The 9,414-nt window shown below is 41.9% G+C and overlaps 1 long non-coding RNA gene across 1 annotated transcript; it reads right to left on the bottom strand.

Moving 5' to 3' along the window:
* Positions 1 to 554: 554 nt before the first annotated feature.
* Positions 555 to 3,001, bottom strand: LOC123628360. The gene is made up of 2 exons (XR_006731618.1): positions 2,119 to 3,001; positions 555 to 830 (listed from the first exon to the last, which is right to left on the bottom strand). It is a non-coding gene; the product is annotated as an uncharacterized LOC123628360 (long non-coding RNA).
* Positions 3,002 to 9,414: the final 6,413 nt, after the last annotated feature.

Below are 9,414 nucleotides of genomic sequence, written 5' to 3'. Positions count from 1 at the left end.
CTGAGCTCAAGCGATCCTTCTGCCTCAGCCTCCCAAGTAGCTGGGACTACAGGTATGTGCCACCACACCCAGCTAATATTTTTTTTTCTATTTTTAGTTGCCCAGCTAATTTCTATTTTTTTTTTTTTAGTAGAGTTAGGGTCTCGCTCTTGCTCAGGCTGGTCTCGAACTCCTGACCTCGAGTGATCCTCCCATCTTGGCCTCCCAGAGTGCTACAATTACAGGCATGAGCCACCATGCCTGGCCCATATTTTTAAATATTTCCAATAACTCAGAGTTAATGAGAATTATTCAGTAGCTCTTGGGGGGGGCTTTTAAAATGATACAACCCTGTAATTAGCACAACTTTTAATATAAAAATGGTGGCTGTTGAAATACTTAAACGTGCAGATCTCTCCACTTTAGAAAGTTAAATACGTCCACCCCTCTCTTTTCTTTACTTAACCCCACCCATGGACCGGAGGCCTGAATTTATAGTTTTATTGAACAATTTTAACTAATAGTATTTATATTAATTATCTCTTGCTGTATAACAAATTATCCCCAAAACTTGGTGACTGAGAACCACAAACATTTATTATCCTGCCCATTTTCTGAGGGCCAGGAGTCCAGGAGTGCTTTGTCTGGGTGGTTCTGGCTCAAGTTCTCTCAGGATGTTGCAGTCAGGATGGTGTTGGGGCTGTGGTCTCACTTGGGCAGGAGGATCTGCTCCACACTTACTCACATGGCTGTTGGCAGGAAGCCTCAGTTCCTCACCACGAGGGCTCCTCCATAGGGCTGCTTGATATCTCCTCACAACCTGGCACCTGGCTTCCCCCAGAACAGGTGATCTGAGAGAGTGAGCAAGAAGGAAGCTGCAACACCTTTTATGGCCTAGTCTTGAAAGTTATATACTGTCACTTCACCAAATTCTATTTGTTAGAGTCAAGTTACTAAGCCTAGCCTACTCTCAAGTGGAGACAAAGAGGAATCATCTCTTTTTTTTTTTTTTTTTTTTTGAGACAGAGTGTCGCTTTGTTGCCCTGGCTAGAGTGAGTGCCGTGGCGTCAGCCTAGCTCACAGCAACCTCAAACTCCTGGGCTCAAGCGATCCTCCTGCCTCAGCCTCCCGAGTAGCTGGGACTACAGGCATGCACCACCATCCCCGGCTAATTTTTTTTTTCTATATATATTTTAGTTGGCCAGATAATTTCTTTCTATTTTTAGTAGAGATGGGTCTTGCTCTTGCTCAGGCTGGTCTCGAACTCCTGACCTCGAGCAATCCACCCGCCTCGGCCTCCCAGAGTGCTAGGATTATAGGCGTGAGCCACTGCGCCCAGCCAGAGGCACCATCTCTTGAATGGAGGTGTATCAAAGAATTTGTGGACATATTATGAAACCACCACACTAATATATTACAGTTTAACCTCCTTAATGAAAGATGATATGGAGCCTAGCATGTCTTATCCATAAAGCACAAGGCAGTGCAAGGATCTGAGTCTCAGAGGACCCTGTGCTGTGGAGTGCCTTCCTCAAACTTGTCTAAAATCCCCTTTTGTGGTTGGGACTGGCTTGGGCCAGAAGTACCCTATGAGTGAGGTACCCTGAGTCTGGGCCAGGATCCATTTGGGCCCTGATCCCATTTCTCCTTTTTGGAGGTGCTCTCACTTACCCTCAACCCTATGTGTGGGGTCAGACAGACGTCCTAGAAGCTCTGGAACTTATACCTACGGGCTCACTCCCAGGGCTATGTGGTTCCAGTTCCAGGGGCATGACCTGGCAAGTGGATTGCTCCTGCTGGCTGGTGTGGCATTTCTTTCACAGGATCTCATGAGATTTGGCCATCAGAATGATGCTGACACGCTGACTTTGGGTGACTCTCTTTCATGTCATTTACAAGACAAGTTCAGGGTTCTAGGCTGCCAACAAGCCACTGCCAACCCTTTGGCTTGAGCTGCATGTGTAGGTCCATGTACCATCTCTCACCTATGAGGGGCTGCCTCCTCTAGAGCACTCGAAGGTGGCAAGGGTGGTGGCAGATGTCTTTACCCTGTCTGTCTCCCCAACACTGGCACCCAGGACAGCCATTCCCTCCACAGCTCCACAACAGATGCCAGGTGATCCTCTGGGTCATGCCCACCTCCTCCGAGGACTTTCGAGACTATTGCTTCACAACTCCAACAGGGGCTTAGCATCAATGTCCTCTCTTGGCTTCCATCAATGCACCCCTAGGTCAGGCTCAAGCCAGGCCAGATGAAGAATGGACATTCTTTGTACAAGGGACTCCTCACTCTGCCCGTGGCCCCTAGCCTATCCTTCCCACTGGCAGTGCTGTGGAAGGCAGGGGTGCAGGCAAGCTTGAAATAGATCTCATTCTAGAAACGCAATGATTATTGTCTAAAGAGTTAAAGAGAAAACATGGTTAGAAGATGTGTTGTTCTACATTTATACTATAAAATTTCAAACAGTAATTTTAACACGACCAGAAAATGAAGTACTGTTCACACTTTCCTGCATACTCTGGGTAAGGCTTGCTTTGCGGTCCTTATCGACAAACACAGTAACAAATTCTGAGAGCATCACTGGCAGCCATTATTCATGGGCAGCCCAATGGATGATGCAGCATCATGAGTAATAATGAAACCAGCAGTAAATAAATGGTATTAGGAACCTACAGAGGCAATAAGAACCACATTTTTTCAGTACATACATTGTGAATAATCATGGTGTTGCTACCTTCTTCTGGTGGGAGATATGAAGTTAACCAGGAATAGCACATTTGAGAATAAAGAACATAAATAAAGAACAAAGGAATGGTTCCTGGACCTGAACAGGAAGAGATGGAGCCTGAAGACTATGAGGATTCTTCATGTGCATTGATTGGACAATAAACAAATGCCTAAGTACCTCATTTCTACACATTGTTCTAAATCTTCATCAATAAATCACAATAAATCACAACACCTTGGCCGGGCGCGGTGGCTCATGCCTGTAATCCTAGCACTTTGGGAGGCCGAGGCGGGTGGATCGTTTGAGCTCAGGAGTTTGAGACCAGCCTGAGCAAGAGCCAGACCCCGTCTCTACTAAAAAAATAGAAATAAATTGGCTGGACAACTAAAAATATATATAGAAAAAATTAGCCAGGCATGGTGGCGCATGCCTGTAGTCCCAGCTACTCGGGAGGCTGAGGCAGGAGGATCACTTGAGCCCAGGACTTCGAGGTTGCTGTGAGCTAGGCTGACGCCACGGAACTCTAGCCCGGGTGACAGAGTGAGACTCTGTCTCAAAAAAAAAAGAAAGAAAGAAAGAAAGAAAGAAAGAAAAAAATCACAGCACCTCATATGGACCCCTGATCTTGTAATACATTTTTAATTCAAATTGTTTCTATAGACAGAGGCCCTACAAAAATATTTGTCTGGGGCCCCACACACTTTAGGGGCAGTGTGATAGTCAGCCTCTAAGATGGTCCCCAATGACACCCTCTCCTGGTGTTTGTGCCTTTGTGTAATCCACTCCCCTTGAGTATGGTCTGGATTTAGTGACTTACTTTTAACAAACAGAATATGACAAAAATTATAAGATATCAATACCCTTCACAATAGCAATAAAGAAAATAAAGTACCTAGGAAAATATTTAACTAAGGAGGTAAAAGAACTCTACAGGAAGAACTATGAAACACTGAGGAAGGAAACAGCAGACCATGTAAACAGGTGGAAAACCATACCATGCTCGTGGATCGGAAGAATCAACATTGTTAAAATGTCTATACTACCCAAAGTGATCTACAGATTCAATGCAATCCCTATTAAATTACCAACATCATTTTTCACAGATATAGAAAAAATAATTTTATGCTTTGTATGGAACCAGAGAAGACCCCGTTTAGCAAAAGCAATTTTAGGCAATAAGAACAAAATGGGAGGTATTAATTTACCAGACTTCAAACTGTACTACAAGGCTGTGGTTATTAAAACTGCATGGTATTGCCACAAGTGCAGGGACACGGACCAGTGGAACAGAACAGAAAATCCAGATATAAAACTGTCCTCATATAGCCATCTAATCTTTGACAAAGCAGACAAAAACATACTCTGGGGAAAAGAATCCTTATTCAATAAATGGTGCTGGGAAAATTGGATAGCCACATGTAGAAGACTGAAACAGGACCCACACCTTTCACCTCTCACAAAAATCAAATCACAGTGATAAGAGACTTAAACTTAAGGTGCAAAACTATTATAATTCTAGAAGAAAATGTGGGAAAAACTCTTATAGACATTGGCAAAGAATTTATGAAGAAGACCCCAAAGACAATCGCAGCAACAACAAAAATAAATAAATGGGACCTGATTAAATTAAAAAGCTTCTGAACAGCCAGAAAAACTGTCATGAGAGCAAACAGACAACCTACAGAATGGGAAAAAATTTTCGCAGGCTACACACTGGATAAAGGACTGATAACTAGAATCTATTTAGAACTCAGGAAAATCAGCAAGAAAAAAATCAAACAACCCTATCAAAAAGTGGGCAAAGGACATGAATAGAAATTTTTCAAAAGAAGACAGAATAATGGCCAACAAACATATGAAAAAATGCTCAACATCTCTAGTCATCAGGGAAATGCAAATCAAAACCACAATGAGATACCACTTAACTGCAGTGAGAATGGCCTTTATCAAAAAGTACCAAAACAATACATGTTGGCGTGGATGCGGAGAGACAGGAACACTCATACACTGCTGGTGGGACTGCAGACTAGTGCAACCTCTGTGGAAAGCAATATGGAGATACCTTAAACAGATACAAGTAGACCTACCATTTGATCCAGCAATCCCATTATTGGGCATCTACCCAAAAGAACAAAAGACATCTGCACTCAAATGTTTATAGCAGCGCAATTCACAATTGCAAAGATGTGGAAACAACCCAAGTGCCCATCAATACATGAGAGGATTAATAAAATATGGTATATGTATACCATGGAGTACTACTCAGCTATAAGACACAGTGGTGATCTAGCACCTCTTGTATTTTCCTGGATAGAGCTGGAACCCATTCTACTAAGTGAAGTATCCCAAGAATGGAAAAATAAGCACCACATGTACTCACCATCAAATTGGTTTCACTGATCATCACCTAAGAGCACATTTAAGAATAACATTGATCGGGTGTCGGGCTGATGTGGGTGGGGGAGGGGATGGGTATATACACACCTAATGAGTGCAATGCGCACCGTCTAGGGGATGGACATGCTTGAAGCTCTGATTCGGGGTGGGGAGACGGGGCAAGGGCAATATACATAACCTAAACTTTTGTACCCCCATAATATGCTGCAGTAAAAAAAAAAAAAAACAACAAATGGTAAAAAAAAAAAAAGATACCACCTCTGAGATTAGTTTATAAAAAGACCACAGCTTCCATCTGGGTTTCTCTCCCTCTCTCCCCCCCTCACCTCTCAAATTGGAGCCCAGCCATCATGTAAAGAAATCTTGGCTCTCCTATGTAAAGGCCACATGAAACACAGAGGCCCCAGAGGCTGAGAGTCATATGGAGGAGAACTAAAGCACCCCAGCCAACAGCCAACATCAATCACCAGCCACGAGTGGACTTTCTTCGAAGCAGATGCCCCCAGCCCCAGTCAAGCCTTCAGATGACTGCAGCCCCAAATGCAACCTCATGAGAGACCCTGAGCCACAACTATCTACCTAAGCTGCACCCAGATCCCACACTTACAGAAACTGTGAGATAATAAATGTTTATGGCTTTACGCCATTCCAAAAAATTTTTTTAGACAAAATTTCTCTAAGGATAATAATTAAGCTTATTTTCAAAGAAGTCAGTGAATGCTACCTCTGGTTTATAAAAAATGGATGAACAAATTTTTATAAAGGACAACATCTTGATATATAATATATAATAATCCTGAGACATAATATGCCAGAGATATCAAGTAAAAGAATCTATAAATCTGGAATAGATTCTAAACATCTGTATTTTAATAAAACTTTATGGTTAAGTCTGATGTGCATTGAGAACCACCAACCTAGAAGATGCTAGATTTGTTTTTTATTTTTTTTGGAGACAGAGTCTCGCTCTGTGGCCCGGGCTAGAGTGCTGTGGCATCAGCCTAGCTCACAGCAACCTCAAAATCCTGGGCTCAGGCGATCCTTCTGCCTCAGCCTTCCGAGTAGCTGGGACTACAGGCATGTGCCACCATGCCCGGCTAATTTTTTCTATATATTTTTAGTTGTCCGGCTAATTTCTTTCTATTTTTAGTAGAGACAGGGTCTCGCTCTTGCTCAGGCTGGTCTCAAACTCCTGACCTAGAGCGATCCTCCCGCCTCGGCCTCCCAGAGTGCTAGGATTACAGGCCTGAGCCACCTCGCCCAGCCGAGATGCTAGATTTAAATAGAAGTTAAAATTGTGTCGAAGTAAACATTTACAATAATAACTGATATTATGACTGATAACTCTATACTGCTGTCGTCTAACATCATCAGGCAAAGTACTACCAGGACTCTGACAAATATAGGAAAACTCAACAGAAATATTTCATAAGAGTTTGGGTTAGTGTTTCCTCTGAGTTTCAACATATGAAAAGAGAAAGCACAAATCTCTGGGGACTTCCCATAAAGCATACACTTTCTGAAATGTTTATATTAATGACATTTTAACCATAGAAATTTAGCCTAGGGAAAGCTGAGGATCTTTTTTTTTTTTTTGCAAAGTATTAAGGGAGCACAAGTGTTTTTGGTTACTTGGATTGCTTTTGTAATGCTTGAGTCACAGCTGTAAGTGTGGTATATGTATACCATGAAGTACTACTCAGCCATAAAAAATGAGGATCTCTTTTGATCTGACTTTTCCCATACAACTCATCAATAGTGATACATCAAATAAACAATTATTTCTAGCATCTTTTTGATAAAGTAAAAGAACAGATCTCTGCGGTTTTCTACAGGCCCTGTGTGAAATCTTGAAGATAGTTTTAGCTACAAAAGAAATCCTGAAAGTTGAATTTTATTTCATTTTTTTCTATATTCAGGTCCAACTTTGGGAAGGCAAAAATCAAAAACTTTGTCAGAGGAGACTTAGACACTTGATTAAGACAGGATCATAGGTGCCTGAGAAACAATGTTGGTGACCTCTTTAACCAAAGTGACAATAAAACATATAAAAATAAACACAGAAAGTAATATGATTGTAAAGGAGTTAAGTGATAAAATGTTATTCTTTGTATTTCTTTTCCTCAAAAATTAAGGACAGGTGGAGTGCAGTGGCTCCTATCTGTAATCCTAGCACTCTGGGAGGCCGAGGTGGGAGGATCGATTGAGGTCAGGAGTTCAAGATCAGCCTGACCAACAGAAAAATTAGCCAGGTGTGGTGGCATGCGCCCATAGTCCCAGCTACTCAGGAGGCTGAGGCAGGAGGATCCCCTGGGCCCAGGAGTTTGAGGTTGCAGTGAGCTATGATGATGTCACTGCACTCTAGCCCAGGCAACAGAGCAAGACCCTGTCTCCAAAAAATAAATAAATAAAGACATCATAAAGCCAGATAAAACACAGAAAGCTGTTTCTGGTAAGACACAGAGTCTCCTGTCTAGGCAGACTAAATAGAAAGTAAAGAATAACCACTTATGTTGTAGGCAAAGGCAATAGCAAACAGTAAACCAAGGAAACAAGCCTAAGGTGTGGACGCATTAGGTAGCTTCCTCCAAGACTCAGGTATTAGAAACCAAGGCAAATCAAATTCGCCTTCCAAGTTTTGTCCTTCACTATTGTCTTTCATATTCTGGAACAAACTGACACTTTACTTGAAGACAGATGTCAGGGGCCCACAATGTCAGAACTAATTTCATAATAACACTAAGATATTATTTATGTTAAACATGCAATGCATTCATCATTGCTATCATCAAATGACTCGATAAACATTTCCACTTTTCTCAGTTTTAATTTCTAACCTGGCAAGTATCAATAGCTATAACCCACATAAATCAATGCTCTTTAGGATCTTCGATAAGCCCTAAGACTGTAAAGGGGTCTTGAGACCAAAACATTTGCAAACCATTGCTTTTACTTTGTTGCCTTGTAAAGCAAAAGCACATACATGGCTGTATTTCTGTCACTATTGCTCCAAAGTGTAGTTACAACCAGTCTAACTTTTAACTAAAATAACTAACTTCAATTTCACAGAGAACACTGGGCATGGACAATTATGAATTGCCTGTCATTTTAGCAACTAGCTGAGCTCAGGGCTATACCTAATTCATCTTGCTGGAGCTGCCCACATTCCTCATACAACTTTTTTTTTTTTGAGACAAAGTCTTGCTTTGTTGCCCAGGCTAGAGTGCCGTAGCATCAGCCTAGCTCATAGCAACCTCAAACTCCTAGGCTCAAGGAATCCTCCTGCCTCAGCCTCCCGAGTAGCTGGGACTACAGGCATGTGCCACCATGCCCGGCTAATTTTTTCTATATAGTTTTAGTTGTCCAGCTAATTTCTTTCTAATTTTAGTAGAGACAGGGTCTCGCTCTTGCTCAGGCTGGTCTGGAACTCCTGAGCTCAAACAATCCTCCCACCTCGGCCTCCCAGAGTGCTAGGATTACAGGCATGAGCCACCGCGCCTGGCCTCATACAACTTCACAGGGCAAAAAGGGACATGTTCATTGACAGACCCAAAGATAGAGCCTCTCCATAGCTATATAAAAATAAGAAGCAAAATTATATCAACTTAAACTTAGTAATCAGTGTTTCAGTTTTCTTCCTTATTTAGAAATTATCTGGTCATCCAATGAATATCCATTAATTAACTCAATTGAGTATCCGTTCAAGTTTTCAGTTACCTAAAGATATTAGAAATTATCTTCAAACTGAGTACTACCAAACATATTTACTGTTGAAATAAATTTATCAGAATAATGATTTAGTCAAATACAAATATACATTTTTCATAATGTTCAACATTATGTAGGAGTAGTGGTAGGTTATTTAATGAGTAAACCTGCATAAATTTAAGAAAACACAAACCTGGCCAGGTGCGGTGGCTCATGCCTGTAATCCTAGCACTCTGGGAGGCCGAGGCGGGTGGATCGCTCAAGGTCAGGAGTTCGAGACCAGCCTGAGCAAGAGCGAGACCCTGTCTCTACTAAAAATAGAAAGAAATTATCTGGCCAACTAAAATATATATAGAAAAAATTAGCTGGGCATGGTGGCACATGCCTGTAATCCCAGCTTCCCGGGAGGCTGAGGCAGTAGGATCGCTTAAGCCCAGGAGTTTGAGGTTGCTGTGAGCTAGGCTGACGCCACGGCACTCACTCAAGCCCAGGCAACAAAGCGAGACTCTGTCTCAAAAACAAACAAACAAACAAACAAAAAAAACAAAAAAACCCCCACAAACCTAAGTATAGTAAAATGCACACTCCAATTATACTTAAC

The sequence above is a fragment of the Lemur catta genome, chromosome X, assembly GCF_020740605.2.
Source record: "Lemur catta isolate mLemCat1 chromosome X, mLemCat1.pri, whole genome shotgun sequence".
NCBI classification, from domain to species: Eukaryota; Metazoa; Chordata; class Mammalia; order Primates; family Lemuridae; genus Lemur; species Lemur catta.
Note: the sequence above shows the minus strand (reverse complement) of the source record. Positions and strands in the feature narration are given on the sequence as shown.